At 40.2% G+C, this 20,573-nt stretch overlaps 1 protein-coding gene across 1 annotated transcript in view; it reads right to left on the bottom strand.

Annotated features, from left to right (window-relative positions):
• LOC137297240 (uncharacterized) overlaps nt 1–3,889 on the bottom strand; it is a 30,133-nt gene extending 26,244 nt beyond the window's left edge. The window contains exon 1 of the mRNA XM_067829254.1: nt 3,819–3,889. The gene's annotated coding sequence lies outside the window, so the exon portion shown is untranslated. The remainder of the gene's footprint in view (nt 1–3,818) is intronic.
• Nucleotides 3,890–20,573: the final 16,684 nt, after the last annotated feature.

Genomic DNA, 20,573 nt, shown 5'->3' with positions numbered 1-20,573 from the left:
CAGTGTTCAGTGTTCAAATTTATGATCCGTCTGTATAAATATCATAACTTTTCTCTGAAGCACAAGACGGAGAACCTTAGTAGATTGTAATATTGGCCGTTTTGTCCAGATGGTATGTCTGGTATACGGTATTCAATATCGTAACTGACATCACCTATACAGACCCATGAAGATCCAGGAAAGAACTGATCTTCAGCAGCCCATGCAGGTGCTAGTCGTAAGAGGCGACTTACGAGATCGAGTGCTTGACACGTCATTGTATCCCTATTGCCCAGATCGATGCTCATGGTTTTGATCACGCGATTGTCTGGTCCAGATTCGATTATTTACAAACCATCGTCATACAGCTTGGAATATTGCTGAGTGCGGCGTAAAACTCACTCACTCCTTATGTATGGAAATGTTGTGCAGACATTGTAATGGTATGGCGTGCACAGTACCGTCATGATTGATATACAAAACAAATAATCACTTAAACATATAAAACAGGAAAACTTATAGTTTGTCTTGAATATATTACAAAACTAGGAAAGTCATTGAAAGTCATCCATATATTTCCACAGAAATACCCTCTTTCCTCCCCAAGCTCTCCAGATGGTACTATACACCAGTTTTAAAATTTGCAACATCGAATTTTATAAGCAGAGAATCTGGTATCGAAAATGACGATTCATGTATAATATTTGCGTTTACAAACCCCCAAAAGTGAGGAAAAAGAAAATGGAATTAGTGTTGAGATTTGCTGCAAAATTTGAATTTGACATGTTTCTGAAGTTATCGAGCACGTTTATTTGACCTTGATCTTTAAACAATTTGTATGTCCATATCATGTTTGTAAACGGTTGAGCTGTATGTTACACAAACAATCACTAAAACATATGGATCAAGCAAAGTGTTACTATCTTGGATTCATTCACATAGAGAATGTCATAGAAAGATCTGGTTGCCACAGTGACACCCCGAAAACAGCATTTTTGCACGACTCTTTGGTAACACTTGGTTTAATATAATACTGACTCTGAGTTCTGAACCATTGTAATTGGGTTTTTTGTGTTCACATACCAACCATTTATGAGGCAATATTCAATTTTACTCTATATTTGCTTCGAAAATGATAAATGTGGCCTTGACCTTTAACCTTGAAGGTGTTTATGCACACGTTATTTATCACCCATGGAGCAGGATATCATTAAAACCAGTAAACATGCTGGAGAAGCAATATTTAGTTACATAAAGGCATGATATAATGCATACAATTAAAATGCATGATAACCATGGAAACGCCCTGAATCGTACGTGCCCTAACAATTACTGGTATGAAATGTATTTAGTCACAAAGCTGAGTCTTTCAGGTGTCTTATGATACCAAATACATTGTGGTCTATGCAATTCATACTTAGCAGTTAAGAAAGATGAGAGGTTAAAACATAGATTTTCATGCAAGAATAGGAACAAAGGGAGTTATTGTGACCGAGTCCTTTGACACTGACCTTATTGTCTGACATAGCTCAGACAATATGGATCATCATATGCATTCTCAAAAATGATAAAATCACCATTCATAGTGAAGATGTATTCTTTTATATGTAGGTGAAATGCTCTCTGCTCTCATTTTGACATACTCCCTGACACTTTCAAGTGGAAAGCTTTCCAACGGTACTAGATAGATCTTGCTATACCTCCGGTAGACCTATCTCTCCTTATTTTGCCACTGCACTAACATGTAGACTATCTCAATAGGCTATCATGGTCTTCCTTCCTGCTTATGGTCTTTTTCTCTCTATGGTATATGATAACTTCGGTGAACGGAAACAAAGAACTTACACACTGCGGAAACCAGAAAATAGTTGAATGTATGGGATAAACATGGCTTTTATGTGCTCATGAACCTTGAGGTTACATTTCATTCATTGCTCTAGAATAATTTATCAACTCATTCAATCTAAAAGGCATGTTGATGCAAGGGTTTCATATATGTTCTTGTTGACATTGTTGGTAGCTGGAGGTATTTTATTCTTACACATTTCGGAGGCTGAAAAGATTGTGTCAAATTATTGTCTTCTTGTGACGGCACGTAAGTCTCAAAACATTTGAAGTAAATTTAGATAAACCAGGCTTATACTTGTAGGAGATTTATGTTTATGTTTGTAAGTGTAAGTGATGGCTCTCTCTCTCTGTCTCTCTCTGTCTCTCTCTCTCTCTCTCTCTCTCTCTCTCTCCCTCTCTCTCTCTAGCACCGGTACAGTCCACCCGACTATTTTTAGTAGTAACAAACATCAGTCTAAAGAAAGATAGTGAGATAGCGAGAATGCGTTAGCTACGCATGCGTACGTCAATCTGATGGGTCAGTTCTGTCTGTCACATTACTGTAAGATAGATACACCATTTGAATTATGTATTTAATCTGGTAAAGAAATGAGGTCACTTAACCTGACAATGACGGGAAAAGAGACTGTCATAGATAGATCTATGTACTATAAGCCCCCGTCAGTTGCTGACGGTCTGCGGCCTGTTTTTATTTTGTGTAGTGTCCGAATGTTGCTATTATATACACATTAAATGCTGGGTTTGAATCTGATTGATATTTTAGATCTTATTTACTGTCCCTTACCGACATGTTGTATAATATTATCTATTCGTTATCGAAGTTTATTTGGGTCACGTAAAGATATGGCTGACATATTGCCGACGTGACGTGTTATATGTTAACACACACTACAGTTGTTTTCATCACTAATTTCTTTTGATTTTTTTTTCAACGGACATAGATAAAAAGATAAACTGAAGCAATTTGCATTGAGTTTTCATAAAACGTATAAAGAATTTTGTCAAGTAACAGGATAGTTATGCAGACATGAATGTATGTTGTTTTGCAAACCAAAAGTGCTAAATTTTGAAATTAAGTTAAGTGCTAGTGGGTCAAAGTGTTTTGCCCACCGTGGACTGACATTTATAACTGTGTTTGGAGTAAAAGTAAATATTCTCGCCTCTCGCTCAAAATATTTTTCGCCCATGGGCGAAATGTTTTAATATCGCTCTAAATTAGCAGAATTTCGCACAAATGAGTTGAAATCTGTGTCATAGTACTTATAAACACACATTCCTTCATTTGGTACCTCCAAAACAAGGGAACGGTGAAGGTCCGGGATGGAATAGGTCTACAGAAAATCATGCTTGCCATAAAAGGCGACTGTGCTTGTGGTAAGATGCGACTAACGGGATCGGATAGTCAGGCTATGGGCGAGCAAGTTTAAATTCTGTGTTTTCGAGAAAATATTTTGCATTATTTCATCCTTAGCAGATATTCGTAACAACTGCATGTTTATTTTTGCTAAATCTTTTGTCAGAAAGTGGCCGAAGTGCGGAGAGTTTCTGGACTTTTGTGAGTCCAGAATTAAATCGTGACGTGTTTGAAACAATACCCTATACCCATTAGAATGATATACAAACCCATAAACCTTTTCACATGATATACACTTCCGTATACATATTCATATGATAAACAAACTCATACAAGGCTACTGTAAAGATATACAACCCCTTACATCTAATAGAATGATTCTACAAACCCCCAAAGTGATATACAAGCCTGTATAACTTGTGACATCATATACAAGCCTATAAATCCTATCAAGCCTATTGCTTTCAGTCAAACAACACATGTAATGATGACAGTGACACCACTAAAGGAAAATGTTTTACTGCTCATCACGGGTATAAAGAAGTACTTCATTCAAATGACACACTAATATGGAGACTGTTTGCGTGGTATAGGTTGGCCGGTTTCTCTTAGAAAGCACAACTAAATTTACACATACCTCAGGATATCACTCAAAGTCACAACTGTTAGTAATTCACCATCACCGGAGATAGTTCTTCAACTGAAGCTCGCCGGAGGGTTGCACAATGACGTTTTGTGCAACTCATCCACGAGGCTCTTGACAAGTGGGCTGACATATATCATGACGTCTCATGTATATCCCTGCTTATGACCACTAAAACTAATATTTATAAATGGTTAATGTGTAACATGTTCTAAAATGTAAATGCCAGTGTCTTTCTCATCAAAATAATCATCACCATTGTCGTCATATTATCACAATTAGGACAGGACACAAATCTATAGTGTTCTATCTGTCTTCTATTCCCCCTATAGAGAGTGAATGTAGTTTTACGGCGCTTTTAGCAATATTCCAGCAATATCACAACGGGGTCACCAGAAATGAGCTTCACATATTGTATCCATGTGGGGAATCGAAACCGGTTCTTCAACGAGACGAGCAAGCGCTTTAACCACTAGGCTATCCCACCCAACGCCCCTATGATGCACCATATCCCTTAAGAACAAACGTGATAACATCTTTATCATGTAAAGTAACCCCTGACATGACAAATATACTTACCGCCAAAAGAAACGCAAATAGTATGAAATGAGGATATTGACAATGAGTAAACATATATCATCTTTTACAACTCGAAAGAAAGTACTCACTGTGTTATTCTCCACATGCTGTGAAAATCCAATTATATACATGTAAATCAATATGAAAACCGCCTCCTGTTGCAGTTGTTTTAAGTTGACTGGACATGCTCCCTGTTGGTGAATTTGTCTTTCCATCCCATCCCAAACGTGTTTGATGTTCAAATCAGGGCGTTAAGCTGCCCAATCTATGGTCTGGAGGTCATTGTTCTAAGGGAATGTCTGTGCCAGTCTTGGTGGGTGCGCTCTCACGCTAATTTGTTGAAAAGCAAGATGACGTCTTCGAGCTATAAATGGATGCATTACTGGTCTGAACACTTCGTCGATGCAGTGCTGCGCAGTAACACCACTACGGCGACCTTGCCCATTGTTCTGATAGATTACATGCTGAACATGAAGTCCCCAGCTGTGGTCCCAAAACATGGGGAAAGGCCCTCCCCAACGGTCTCACTCCAAAACACATGGTTCATCCATCTATGCCTATGCCATGGATCTTGGACCACTGGATTGCCAGTGCAAAATTTGTGCGTAGTACTCTACGGTGTAAACAGGCATTACTAAATCACACGCGTTTATAACATTTTGAGGGAACACAATGTGTCCATTCATTTGGTTTTGTTTCTGAACCCACTCGTCAAGACCCTCCAAACAGAACATTTGACTATAACTATACTGACACTGTGATGTATCACGATAACCACACTGATACCACACTGTGATATGTAGAGATTTTTACACTACATTTTGGCCATCAGACCGAGGTCAAATATGGGTTGAGGGAAAATATTGGACAAGACTTGGGGTTGTTTATCTCTTTGTCCAAATACACGTTGTTAATTAAAATTAGCTGATACAAACAACAGAGACAAATATTCCGTTCAATGAATTTAATAAAGTCAGAAAACATAGAATATACGGGGTAAACAATTTCGGGTATGTACAAATATCAGAAGCAAGTATGTTTTTGTCAGTTCACATATCAGTTTATCTCCGGATAACTGCGCGTCTTATGCGTTTGCATTTGATGTCGGAGTCGTGAACCACATTAACATGTATCGGAGCATGAACACGAGCGCAGGTGAAGTTCCAGGGTGCTGTCTGTTGCATAGACATATCCTTTGTCGTCGAACGTGATAAAGCAGCCGTCGTGATAAAGACGCTCCTTTCCCTGGATGATCTAACATGACGTCATCTCAATGATAATTACACTGACACTGTGATACATGATGATAACTACACCGACACTGTGATACATCATGATAACTACACTGACACTGTGATACATGATGATAATTACACTGACACTGTGATACATCATGATAACTACACTGACACTGTGATGCATCACGATAACTTCACCGACACTGTGATACATCATGATAACTACACCAACACTGTGATACATGATAATTACACTGACACTGTGATACATCATGATAACTACACCGACACTGTGATACATGATAATTACACTGACACTGTGATACATCATGATAACTACACTGACACTGTGATGCATCACGATAACTACACCGACACTGTGACATATCATGATAAGTACACTGACACTGTGACATATCATGATAAGTACACTGACACTGTGATACATCATGATAACTACACCGACACTGTGATATATCATGATAAGTACACTGACACTGTGATACATCATGATGACTACACCGACACTGTGATACATCATGATAACTACACCGACACTGTGATATATCATGATAAGTACACTGACACTGTTATACATCATGATAACTACACCGACACTGTGATATATCATGATAAGTACACTGACACTGTGATACATCATGATAACTACACCGACACTGTGATATATCATGATAACTACACCGACACTGTGATACATCATGATAACTACACCGACACTGTGATATATCATGATAAGTACACTGACACTGTGATACATCATGATAACTACACCGACACTGTGATACATCATGATAACTACACCGACACTGTGATACATCATGATAACTACACCGACACTGTGATACATCATGATAACTACACCGACACTGTGATATATCATGATAAGTACACTGACACTGTGATACATCATGATAACTACACCGACACTGTGATACATCATGATAACTACACCGACACTGTGATGCATCAGGATAACTACACCGACACTGTGACATATCATGATGGCTACTGACAATGCGATACATCATGATAACGACATCCACATTGTGACACATCATAGAGGATACACCAACACTGTGACATATCAAGACTACACCGAGAGGAAACAAAGATTGTTACTACATCAACTTCACGCAACTTGACTACAACACAGACACGACCGCCCAGTAACCACTGCACAGCAAACACTAGGGGGGCCACACATTAACCACGGTGAAGCTGTTTCTGGACATATCAGAATATCCCGGAAACTCGTCTCTGTATTGAACGTTACTGATGTCAATAAGCGTATTACATACCTCGATGTACAACAGAAGCGCCGGAGTCGTCCTGACGTCATTGGTAGAGAACCACGTCACGAAAGACAGACCCCAGTCAACGGGCACGTGCACAGTAACTCTACGAGTGAATTCAACTGGCAATGGCCCACTTTTGACGGTACACACATTGAGGGTGTGTTACTTGTGTCTTGTGAGCGTGGATGTGTTTCTCTTCAGTGAGAATGATTTCACTCCTATGGTTACCAAGAACAATTACAACTACTACATATATTTAAACATTAATCAATTCAGGCTTTTGAGATACACTGCAGTTGATCTGCTGGGAGAGATACAACCATTCAAGAATTTCCCCGGGACATTACTTACACACTGAATTTACAACATGCCTGTAACTAGAAGGTGTACTTGTGAAGTACGGATGGAATTACGTGAGATGTGCGCATGCGTTGTATCACCAGATTTTGGCGTGCAAAACTCTAAGGCACATAATCAGAATGTGGAATTATTTTTAAAACGTACTGGTGAGTGTTGTTTATTTTTAGGTTCCATTTCATTATTCCGTACTTTCGGAATCCCGACAAGGAATTGAGGGTGTGAGGATAGTAGACAAGTAAGCGATGATGATGTTGATGTTCAGTTAGTGGCAAGGATGTTGATGTTCAGTTGGAAAGTCAGAATGGATTCATTGGTTACCCAAGGTGCAATCATAACAAATACTACACAGGAAATTGTTAATTCGGACTTGTCAGTTGGTCCCAAGCCGGTCGGAAGTAGACAGGGTGCACTGGATGTATATTTACACATTAAAACATTATTGAAAGAGACATGGTACATGGTTGCTTGGCTATGTGCAGTCACCAGGGGAGGTGCCCCGAGATTTGATGAAGTGCCAGTTGATCAACACACTGTCGTTTGTTTTTCTGCTGCTGTGACTGGTCACAGACAAGCAGCTGATGATGTGCATGTAGTTACTGTACTCGACACAAACACGCTCTTTGTAAAATTCTCATCGAGGCATCATGTCAGCCTCGAGTGATACATGACAGACATTTGCCACTTGGTAAAGTCCACGAGTAAGTGAGTGAGTATTGTTTTACGCCCCTTTTTGGAACATACCAGCAATATCACGACGGGGGACACCATAAGTGGGCTTCACACATTGTATCTATGGGAGTCTCAGAGATGGAACCCGGGTTTTCTGCGTGACAAGCGAACGCTTTAACCACTAGGCTACCCCCACCCGACAGCCCCGAACTCTCTGTTTTCTGCCGCAAAATGTACAAACAACACAGCAGAATGATTTGCAGGGATGCAAGGGATATTGTCCATGCTGAAAGCTCTCCAGTATCTGAATCCGACGCTGGCTCCACGAATATGAACCCAGTATAGGTACAAATGATAACTGTTCAAAGAAGTATTTATTTTATTTGTTACAACAATACATACCCGTGGAGGCCCGGGTCAGAAATAGTCTCCAGCAAACACATTGTTGACGCTGTAAGAGGTTTATAAATGGAGTAGACGTCAGGCTGGTTGACCTAGCTGATGCATGTCATCGTATCCGCAATTGCGTAGAAAGGTGCTCACTGGATTGTCTGGTCGAGACTCGATTATCAGACCGCCGTCATGTAGAGGTAACATATACAAACATACTCCTGCCACAGCATGCGTCATATTATGACGTCATATAATTGTTAATGATACAGAGAACCGTGGCTGCTGGTAATATTTCTTCCAGTTGTCACACCCCTGGGAGGTTTGACACAGAAACACAGAAACTTGTTAAAACGTCATTGACCGAAGAAATTTAAGCATTTTACACGAAGGCAAGATAAGGCTGTTTATATTTGTGTATTCTATGAAGAATGTACGGCAAGATCAAGGCATCTGACATCTTACAAAATGGTTATACACGTGTTAACACTGAATATATTATGATGTACATACAATAGTATTCTGATAAATATACCACTGTAACTCAAGCGCATAAGGAATGAACTTCACACTTTGTACCCCTATGAGTTACGCTCATCGCTTTTTCATTCCCCACTTGCAATTGGGTATAATATGGGTAGCCCATTTCTTGTGTCCGTCCATTCTGATTATTTTGCTAGAATATTGCAATTGCGCTGAAAGCTCACTGACACACTATTAAATACCACACCAAATCCATGGTTTTGAATAAAGACATGTAGATATCTGACTCACCTCTCTTTGGATTACGGCATAATTCACAGTTCCTTTTTGACATATAAACAATGCAGGGGTTAAAAAATCCCATTACCCGACACCCGGGACAAGTCACTTTTTATTACGGGCAATCAGATTATGGTATCTTACTTGTCCGTGAACTACTAGATAATTCCCACTTAAAGTTTCAAACTGCAAATAAAGTTGGATTTCATTTCATATCTGCTCATAACCAAGCCGTAATAAATAATAAATTTCGATAAATCGTCCAGTAAACATTACTGACATTGTGTCATATAATTAGTGCAAGTGGAAAATTAGTCAGGACAGGTTACTTTCTTGAAGTCACTTGCCCTGTGGCAAGTTAACTTATCAGAAAATCTATCTATATTTTAACATGTATTTTATGTTAACAGGGGAGTTACGTCACAATACAGGGACATGATATTTAAAATAGAAAAAAACAAAGCTAATCACATTCCAGACTACCATTAGCAATATTTAAATTGCCTTAAAATCATTTTAATTCCTCCCGTTGATTGCGTATCATTATGAATCCACAATATGAATAGAATCTGACAGGAAATCGTCATCTTAGCGATAAAGTGACGTGATCCCTAATTTCTAGAGATCGATTTTGCTAAATGTCAGCACTATGTGCCTTCCATGAAATGTGGAATCTCTTTGGGAGATAATCGAAGCTGATTGTTATCTGGTGTTGACTTAAAGTGGTTAGATCTGAGTACTGCAATAAGTATTTCATTACACTTCCTCAAGTACAAAATTTCTGTTGTGAATGGGTATTCTATTACGCACCCTGAAGTACAAACGACAGAGACATGACGGTTTATACTTAAAATCCTCTACAGAATCTTAGCTCGATGGCGGGCATTGTTGTATTTCTAATCCAAGTGCATGTACATACTTCGTGCTTCATGTCTCTTGAAGTTCCCATAGGAACGGCTTGTGTTCCTTTCTGTGGATGAAAGTAAACATTGTTGTACAACGTGAGGCTTACAATGTATGTTTGGCACTCAGAAGACTTCTCTCCTGCTTCCATTTGGCAGCTAATGCCTCCAGGCAGACAAACGTTGTGAGTTAATGTTCCACGTGGCTTGCGTCGGAGACAGCTAGCTACTAGTACTATTGATAGTGTGAGATTATGTATGGTTTTTACACCACATTAGCTATATTCCAGCAATATCACAGAGTACAAAAACTGGCAACTGCTCCTACTTCCCGAGTCCCATTGGCAAATGTTAGTACTTCTCGGGCGTCACTGGCAACGGTTATTACTTTGCGGGTACCATTGGCAACGGCTACTGCTTCGTGCCCACCAATTACGACGGTTACGCCTCCATGCCGGCACCTTTGGCAACTGCTACTACTTCACGGGCACCATTTGCAACTTTTATTACTTCGCGGGCACCATTTGCAACTGTTATTACTTCGCGGGAACTACTTGGAGCTTCTACCACAACGCGGGCACCATTGGCAGCTGTTTCTACTTCGTGGGCACCGATGACAACATTCAAAAGCATTTACCAAAATATAACTTTCGTTGTCTGTGCTTTCTAAAGTTTTCGCAAACAGCTGTTTTCCTCACTGGCTTTTTTCAGTGGTTCTTTCTGTACATTTCTCAGATAATTTACCATTTTTTTCTTTCCGTGTATGTATCAGAAACTGGACAGTGGTCATACTTTAGCGTTGGCGATTTACATCGTTAAGTCAGTGCGTATCTTTAACGCTGCTAGATATGTAACGGTGTTTGTTAAAGCTCGTTTTTAAAAAGATTTAAACAAATAATATTCGGGGCGGGCAATATTTGCATATCTTAACGATGCCCAAAATATGTTTAAATCTTAGGCACCAACATAACCCTACCTGGGTTCATTTGGAGAAAGACGGTCGGATCTTCAAGGACGCAGTTTATCTGGAAAAGGTCATTATTTACAGTAACCCTGATAGAAAAAAAAACAAACTTAAACATTCTTTAGCTGATTATATTACTGCCCCAATACTACCGGATGTGTATATCCCGATCTGTGATGTCCAGGATGGACCGTGTGTAAATTTAGTACGTCAGTGTCAAAGAACACCCTGTCTCGACAGTCCCCAGACACATATTCCATTGTTGTCAAATCAAAACATGGTCGTGAGAATAATATGAACAGATCAGGGAATATTGGCGATGACACCGGGTGTTCCCGAAGTAACAAGTTCCTTATTATTACATGATGCGACGTTTCGGTTTGGATTCCTATACCTTTGTCCAACAAGAGTGAAGTAGTACAGCGAGGACTTATAAACATGAATAGGATAAGTTAATAACAAGTAGGTTTGAATCAAACTGATTAACAACAACGCAGGATGGTGGCAATTATGTAGTGACAATAAGAGGAAGCCAAAGGTAATTGACAGAAGCCATTCAAATCCGGAGACGCAAGCCCTCAATCAGTAGACACAAGGGAAATGTCATCCTATGTGCATACAATGAACTCATAAAAACAACAGATCAGAGCCCTGAACTATCATTGCTAATTGATCCTATCAGCCACGTATATTTTGTTTCTTCCTCGTCGCATCATATAATAATAATACTAAAGAAGTTGTTATCCATAAAAAATTGTACTTTATTGTCACGGAATATCTCATCAAAATAATCATCACCATTGTCGTCACATTATCACAATTAGGACAGGACACAAATGTATAGTGTTACTTGATCTGTCTTCTATTCCCCCTATAGAGAGTGAGTGTAGTTTTACGGCGCTTTTAGCAATATTCCAGCAATATCACAACGGGGTCACCAGAAATGAGCTTCACATATTGTATCCATGTGGGGAATCGAACCCGGGTCTTCAACGAGACGAGCAAGCGCTTTAACCACTAGGCTATCCCACCCAACGCCCCTATGATGCACCATATCCCTTAAGAACAAACGTGATAACATCTTTATCATGTAAAGTAACCCCTGACATGACAAATATACTTACCGCCAAAAGAAACGCAAATAGTATGAAATGAGGATACTGACAATGAATAAACATGTGGCATCTTTTTACTTTTACAACTCGAAAGAAAGTACTCACTGTGTTATTCTCCACATGCTGTGAAAATCCAATTATATAAATCAATATGAAAACCACCTCCTGTTGCAGTTGTTTTAAATTGACTGGACATGCTCGCTGTTGGTGAATTTGTCTTTCCATCCCATCCCAAACGTGTTCGATGTTCAAATCAGGGCGTAAAGCTGCCCAATCTATGGTCTGGAGGTCATTGTTCTAGGGGAATGTCTGTGCCAGTCTTGGTGGGTGCGCTCTCGCGCTAATTTGTTGAAAAACAAGATGACGTCTTCGAGCTATAAATGGATGCATTACTGGTCTGAACACTTCGTCGATGCAGTGCTGCGCAGTAACATCACTACGGCGACCTTGCCCATTGTTCTGATAGATTACATGCTGAACATGAAGTCCCCCGCTGTGGTCCCAAAACATGGGGAAAGGCCCTCCCCAACGATCTCACTCCAAAACACATGGTTCTGAGAATCGTTCGCCTTGACGATCCCATAATCTCACTCCACCGTCTGCGGTATCGATACAAAATCGATACACATCTGAGAAGACGATGTTCTGCCAATGTCCATTGTCCAGTTGCGATGTAGTGCCGCCCAGTTCAGCCGAGCACGTCTATGTCGTGGCGTCAAACGTGAACCAAAATTGGGTCGACGGCAACGTAAACCAGCCTGAGTAAGACGGCGACGTACAGTATTGTCGCTGATGTCGCTGATATCGCTGTCTGTCTTCCTATAGAGTTACGGGCTGTTGTGGTACCTGGTATGAAGCGATTTCGCAAATTAGAGGTCACAATGTAGCGGTTTTGCCGGTATGACGTGACACGTGGACGTCCGCTACGAGGGTGGTCAGCGAAGGTATTTGTCTGCTGATACCGGTGCGTTGGGTGCTCCAACCGGGTATCAATTTAATATCAGAAACCTATTCAACACTGTGGATGTACGTCACAGAAGACCAATTCCGCGGAGGTTTTTGGCGGTGAGTGTAATTCTCAAGCTGCACAGCGGCGAGGATCTATGCCTATGCCATCGATCTTGGACCACTGGATTGCCAGTGCAAAATTTGTGCGTAGCACTCTACGGTGTAAACAGGCATTACTAAATCATGTCCATTCATTTGGCTTTGTGCCACATCTGAACCCACTCGTCAAGACCCTCCAAACAGAACATTTGACTATAACTATACTGACACTGTGATGTGATCACGATAACCACACTGATACTGTGATATGTAGAGATTTTTACATTTTGGCCATCAGACCGAGGTCAAATATGGGTTGAGGGAAAATATTGGACAAGGCACGAGGGGTTGTTTATCTCTTTGTCCAAATACACGTTGTTAATTAAAATTAGCTGATACAAACAACAGAGACAAATATTCCGTTCAATGAATTTAATAAAGTCAGAAAACATAGAATATACGGGGTAAACAATTTCGGGTATGTACAAATATCAGAAGCAAGTATGTTTTTGTCAGTTCAAATATCAGTTTATCTCCGGATAACTGCGCGTCTTATGCGTTTGTATTTGATGTCGGAGTCGTGAACCACATTAACATGTATCGGAGCATGAACACGAGCGCAGGTGAAGTTCCAGGGTGCTGTCTGTTGCATAGACATATCCTTTGTCGTCGAACGTGATAAAGCAGCCGTCGTGATAAAGACGCTGCTTTCCCTGGATGATCTAACTTGACGTCATCTCAATGATAATTACACTGACACTGTGATACATGATGATAACTACACCGACACTGTGATACATCATGATAACTACACTGACACTGTGATACATCATGATAATTACACTGACACTGTGATACATGATGATAACTACACCGACACTGTGATACATCATGATAACTACACTGACACTGTGATACATCATGGTAACTACACTGACACTGTGATACATCATGGTAACTACACTGACACTGTGATACATCATGATAATTACACTGACACTGTGATACATCATGGCAACTACACTGACACTGTGATACATGATGATAACTACACTGACACTGTGATACATCATGGTAACTACACTGACACTGTGATACATCATGATAATTACACTGACACTGTGATACATCATGATAACTACACTGACACTGTGATACATCATGATAACTACACTGACACTGTGATACATCATGATAACTACACCGACACTGTGATACATGATAATTACACTGACACTGTGATACATCATGATAATTACACTGACACTGTGATACATCATGATAATTACACTGACACTGTGATACATCATGGTAACTACACTGACACTGTGATACATCATGATAACTACACTGACACTGTGATACATCATGGTAACTACACTGACACTGTGATACATCATGATAATTACACTGACACTGTGATACATCATGATAACTACACTGACACTGTGATACATCATGATAACTACACCGACACTGTGATACATGATAATTACACTGACACTGTGATACATCATGATAACTACACTGACACTGTGATACATCATGGTAACTACACTGACACTGTGATACATCATGATAATTACACCGACACTGTGATACATCATGATAACTACACTGACACTGTGATACATCATGGTAACTACACTGACACTGTGATACATCATGATAACTACACCGACACTGTGATACATCATGGTAACTACACTGACACTGTGATACATCATGATAATTACACTGACACTGTGATACATCATGATAACTACACTGACACTGTGATACATCATGGTAACTACACTGACACTGTGATACATGATGATAATTACACTGACACTATGATACATCATGGTAACTGCAGCAACACTGTGATACATCATGATAACGACACTGACACTGTGATGCATCACGATAATTTCACCGACACTGTGACATATCATGATAAGTACACTGACACTGTGATGCATCATGATGGCTACTGACAATGCGATACATTATGATAACGACATCCACATTGTGACACATCATAGAGGATACACCAACACTGTGACATGTCAAGACTACACCGAGAGGAAACAAAGATTGTAACTACATCAACTTCACGCAACTTGACTACAACACAGACACGACCGCCCAGTAACCACTGCACAGCAAACACTAGGGGGACCACACATTAATCACGGTGAAGCTGTTTCTGGACATATCAGAATATCCCGGAAACTCGTCTCTGTATTGAACGTTAATGATGTCAATAAGCGTATTACATACCTCGATGTACAACAGAAGCGCCGGAGTCGTCCTGACTTCATTGGTAGAGAACCACGTCACGAAAGACAGACCCCAGTCAACGGGCACGTGCACAGTAACTCTACGAGTGAATTCAACTGGCAATGGCCCACTTTTGACGGTACACACATTGAGGGTGTGTTACTTGTGTCTTGTGAGCGTGGATGTGTTTCTCTTCAGTGAGAATGATTTCACTCCTATGGTTACCAAGAACAATTACAACTACTACATATATTTAAACATTAATCAATTCAGGCTGTTGAGATACACTGCAGTTGATCTGCTGGGAGAGATACAACCATTCAAGAATTTCCCCGGGACATTACTTACACACTGAATTTACAACATGCCTGTAACTAGAAGGTGTACTTGTGAAGTACGGATGGAATTACGTGAGATGTGCGCATGCGTTGTATCACCAGATTTTGGCGTGCAAAACTCTAAGGCACATAATCAGAATGTGGAATTATTTTTAAAACGTACTGGTGAGTGTTGTTTATTTTTAGGTTCCATTTCATTATTCCGTACTTTCGGAATCCCGACAAGGAATTGAGGGTGTGGGGATAGTAGACAAGTTAGCGATGATGATGTTGATGTTCAGTTAGTGGCAAGGATGTTGATGTTCAGTTGGAAAGTCAGAATGGATTCATTGGTTACCCAAGGTGCAATCATAACAAATACTACACAGGAAATTGTTAATTCGGACTTGTCAGTTGGTCCCAAGCCGGTCGGAAGTAGACAGGGTGCACTGGATGTATATTTACACATTAAAACATTATTGAAAGAGACATGGTACATGGTTGCTTGGCTATGTGCAGTCACCAGGGGAGGTGCCCCGAGATTTGATGAAGTGCCAGTTGATCAACACACTGTCGTTTGTTTTTCTGCTGCTGTGACTGGTCACAGACAAGCAGCTGATGATGTGCATGTAGTTACTGTACTCGACACAAACACGCTCTTTGTAAAATTCTCATCGAGGCATCATGTCAGCCTCGAGTGATACATGACAGACATTTGCCACTTGGTAAAGTCCACGAGTAAGTGAGTGAGTATTGTTTTACGCCCCTTTTTGGAACATACCAGCAATATCACGACGGGGCACACCATAAGTGGGCTTCACACATTGTATCTATGGGAGTCTCAGAGATGGAACCCGGGTTTTCTGCGTGACAAGCGAACGCTTTAACCACTAGGCTACCCCCACCCGACAGCCCCGAACTCTCTGTTTTCTGCCGCAAAATGTACAAACAACACAACAGAATGATTTGCAGGGATGCAAGGGATATTGTCCATGCTGAAACCTCTCCAGTATCTGAATCCGACGCTGGCTCCACGAATATGAACCCAGTATAGGTACAAATGATAACTGTTCAAAGAAGTATTTATTTTATTTGTTACAACAATACATACCCGTGGAGGCCCGGGTCAGAAATAGTCTCCAGCAAACACATTGTTGACGCTGTAAGAGGTTTATAAATGGAGTAGACGTCAGGCTGGTTGACCTAGCTGATGCATGTCATCGTATCCGCAATTGCGTAGAAAGGTGCTCACTGGATTGTCTGGTCGAGACTCGATTATCAGACCGCCGTCATGTAGAGGTAATATATACAAACATACTCCTGCCACAGCATGCGTCATATTATGACGTCATATAATTGTTAATGATACAGAGAACCGTGGCTGCTGGTAATATTTCTTCCAGTTGTCACACCCCTGGGAGGTTTGACACAGAAACACAGAAACTTGTTAAAACGTCATTGACCGAAGAAATTTAAGCATTTTACACGAAGGCAAGATAAGGCTGTTTATATTTGTGTATTCTATGAAGAATGTACGGCAAGATCAAGGCATCTGACATCTTACAAAATGGTTATACACGTGTTAACACTGAATATATTATGATGTACATACAATAGTATTCTGATAAATATACCACTGTAACTCAAGCGCATAAGGAATGAACCTCACACTTTGTACCCCTATGAGTTACGCTCATCGCTTTTTCATTCCCCACTTGCAATTGGGTGTAATATGGGTAGCCCATTTCTTGTGTCCGTCCATTCTGATTATTTTGCTAGAATATTGCAATTGCGCTGAAAGCTCACTGACACACTATTAAATACCACACCAAATCCATGGTTTTGAATAAAGACATGTAGACATCTGACTCACCTCTCTTTGGATTACGGCATAATTCACAGTTCCTTTTTGACATATAAACAATGCAGGGGTTAAAAAATCCCATTACCCGACACCCGGGACAAGTCACTTTTTATTACGGGCAATCAGATTATGGTATCTTACTTGTCCGTGAACTACTAGATAATTCCCACTTAAAGTTTCAAACTGCAAATAAAGTTGGATTTCATTTCATATCTGCTCATAACCAAGCCGTAATAAATAATAAATTTCGATAAATCGTCCAGTAAACATTACTGACATTGTGTCATATAATTAGTGCAAGTGGAAAATTAGTCAGGACAGGTTACTTTCTTGAAGTCACTTGCCCTGTGGCAAGTTAACTTATCAGAAAATCTATCTATATTTTAACATGTATTTTATGTTAACAGGGGAGTTACGTCACAATACAGGGACATGATATTTAAAATAGAAAAAAACAAAGCTAATCACATTCCAGACTACCATTAGCAATATTTAAATTGCCTTAAAATCATTTTAATTCCTCCCGTTGATTGCGTATCATTATGAATCCACAATATGAATAGAATCTGACAGGAAATCGTCATCTTAGCGATAAAGTGACGTGATCCCTAATTTCTAGAGATCGATTTTGCTAAATGTCAGCACTATGTGCCTTCCATGAAATGTGGAATCTCTTTGGGAGATAATCGAAGCTGATTGTTATCTGGTGTTGACTTAAAGTGGTTAGATCTGAGTACTGCAATAAGTATTTCATTACACTTCCTCAAGTACAAAATTTCTGTTGTGAATGGGTATTCTATTACGCACCCTGAAGTACAAACGACAGAGACATGACGGTTTATACTTAAAACCCTCTACAGAATCTTAGCTCGATGGCGGGCATTGTTGTATTTCTAATCCAAGTGCATGTACATACTTCGTGCTTCACGTCTCTTGAAGTTCCCATAGGAACGGCTTGTGTTCCTTTCTGTGGATGAAAGTAAACATTGTTGTACAACGTGAGGCTTACAATGTATGTTTGGCACTCAGAAGACTTCTCTGCTGCTTCCATTTGGCAGCTAATGCCTCCAGGCAGACAAACGTTGTGAGTTAATGTTCCACGTGGCTTGCGTCGGAGACAGCTAGCTACTAGTACTATTGATAGTGTGAGATTACGTATGGTTTTTACACCACATTAGCTATATTCCAGCAATATCACAGAGTACAAAAACTGGCAACTGCTCCTACTTCCCGAGTCCCATTGGCAAATGTTAGTACTTCTCGGGCGTCACTGGCAACGGTTATTACTTTGCGGGTACCATTGGCAACGGCTACTGCTTCGTGCCCACCAATTACGACGGTTAGGCCTCCATGCCGGCACCTTTGGCAACTGCTACTACTTCACGGGCACCATTTGCAACTTTTATTACTTCGCGGGCATCACTTGCAACTGTTATTACTTCGCGGGAACTACTTTGAGCTTCTACCACAACGCGGGCACCATTGGCAGCTGTTTCTACTTCGTGGGCACCGATGACAACATTCAAAAGCATTTACCAAAATATAACTTTCGTTGTCTGTGCTTTCTAAAGTTTTCGCAAACAGCTGTTTTCCTCACTGGCTTTTTTCAGTGGTTCTTTCTGTACATTTCTCAGATAATTTACCATTTTTTTCTTTCCGTGTATGTATCAGAAACTGGACAGTGGTCATACTTTAGCGTTGGCGATTTACATCATTAAGTCAGTGCGTATCTTTAACGCTGCTAGATATGTAACGGTGTTTGTTAAAGCTCGTTTTTAAAAAGATTTAAACAAATAATATTCGGGGCAGGCAATATTTGCATATCTTAACGATGCCCAAAATATGTTTAAATCTTAGGCACCAACATAACCCTACCTGGGTTCATTTGGAGAAAGACGGTCGGATCTTCAAGGACGCAGTTTATCTGGAAAAGGTCATTATTTACAGTAACCCTGATAGAAAAAAAACAAACTTAAACATTCTTTAGCTGATTATATTACTGCCCCAATACTACCGGATGTGTATATCCCGATCTGTGATGTCCAGGATGGACCGTGTGTAAATTTAGTACGTCAGTGTCAAAGAACACCCTGTCTCGACAGTCCCCAGACACATATTCCATTGTTGTCAAAGCAAAACATGGTCGTGAGAATAATATGAACAGATCAGGGAATATTGGCGATGACACCGGGTGTTCCCGAAGTAACAAGTTCCTTATTATTACATGATGCGACGTTTCGGTTTGGATTCCTATACCTTTGTCCAACAAGAGTGAAGTAGTACAGCGAGGACTTATAAACATGAATAGGATAAGTTAATAACAAGTAGGTTTGAATCAAACTGATTAACAACAACGCAGGATGGTGGCAATTATGTAGTGACAATAAGAGGAAGCCAAAGGTAATTGACAGAAGCCATTCAAATCCGGAGACGCAAGCCCTCAATCAGTAGACACAAGGGAAATGTCATCCTATGTGCATACAATGAACTCATAAAAACAACAGATCAGAGCCCTGAACTATCACTGCTAATTGATCCTATCAGCCACGTATATTTTGTTTCTTCCTCGTCGCATCATATAATAATAATAATAAAGAAGTTGTTATCCATAAAACATTGTACTTTATTGTCACGGAATATCGGTGATGACACCGGGTGTTTACTGAAGTTCCGATGCTTATGAGAAGTGAGTGAGTGAGTGAGTTCATTTTTACACCGCTTTCAGCAATATTCGAGCCATATTACGACGGGCGACACCAGAAATGGGCTTAACATAACGTATCCATGCGTGGAATCGAACCCGGATCTTCGGCGTGATGAGCGAACACTTTAACCACTAGGTCAACCCATGGTCCCGAGTGTACTGGTAAGGCATAATGGATATATATTCTTCTCTTTATAAATAAAGAGAACGCCTGGGAATTTGTTCTTGTTTTATGTCAAACGAATTACAGCTATATA

This window comes from Haliotis asinina, chromosome 9, assembly GCF_037392515.1.
Source record: "Haliotis asinina isolate JCU_RB_2024 chromosome 9, JCU_Hal_asi_v2, whole genome shotgun sequence".
In the NCBI taxonomy this organism is placed as follows: Eukaryota; Metazoa; Mollusca; class Gastropoda; order Lepetellida; family Haliotidae; genus Haliotis; species Haliotis asinina.
Note: the sequence above shows the minus strand (reverse complement) of the source record. Positions and strands in the feature narration are given on the sequence as shown.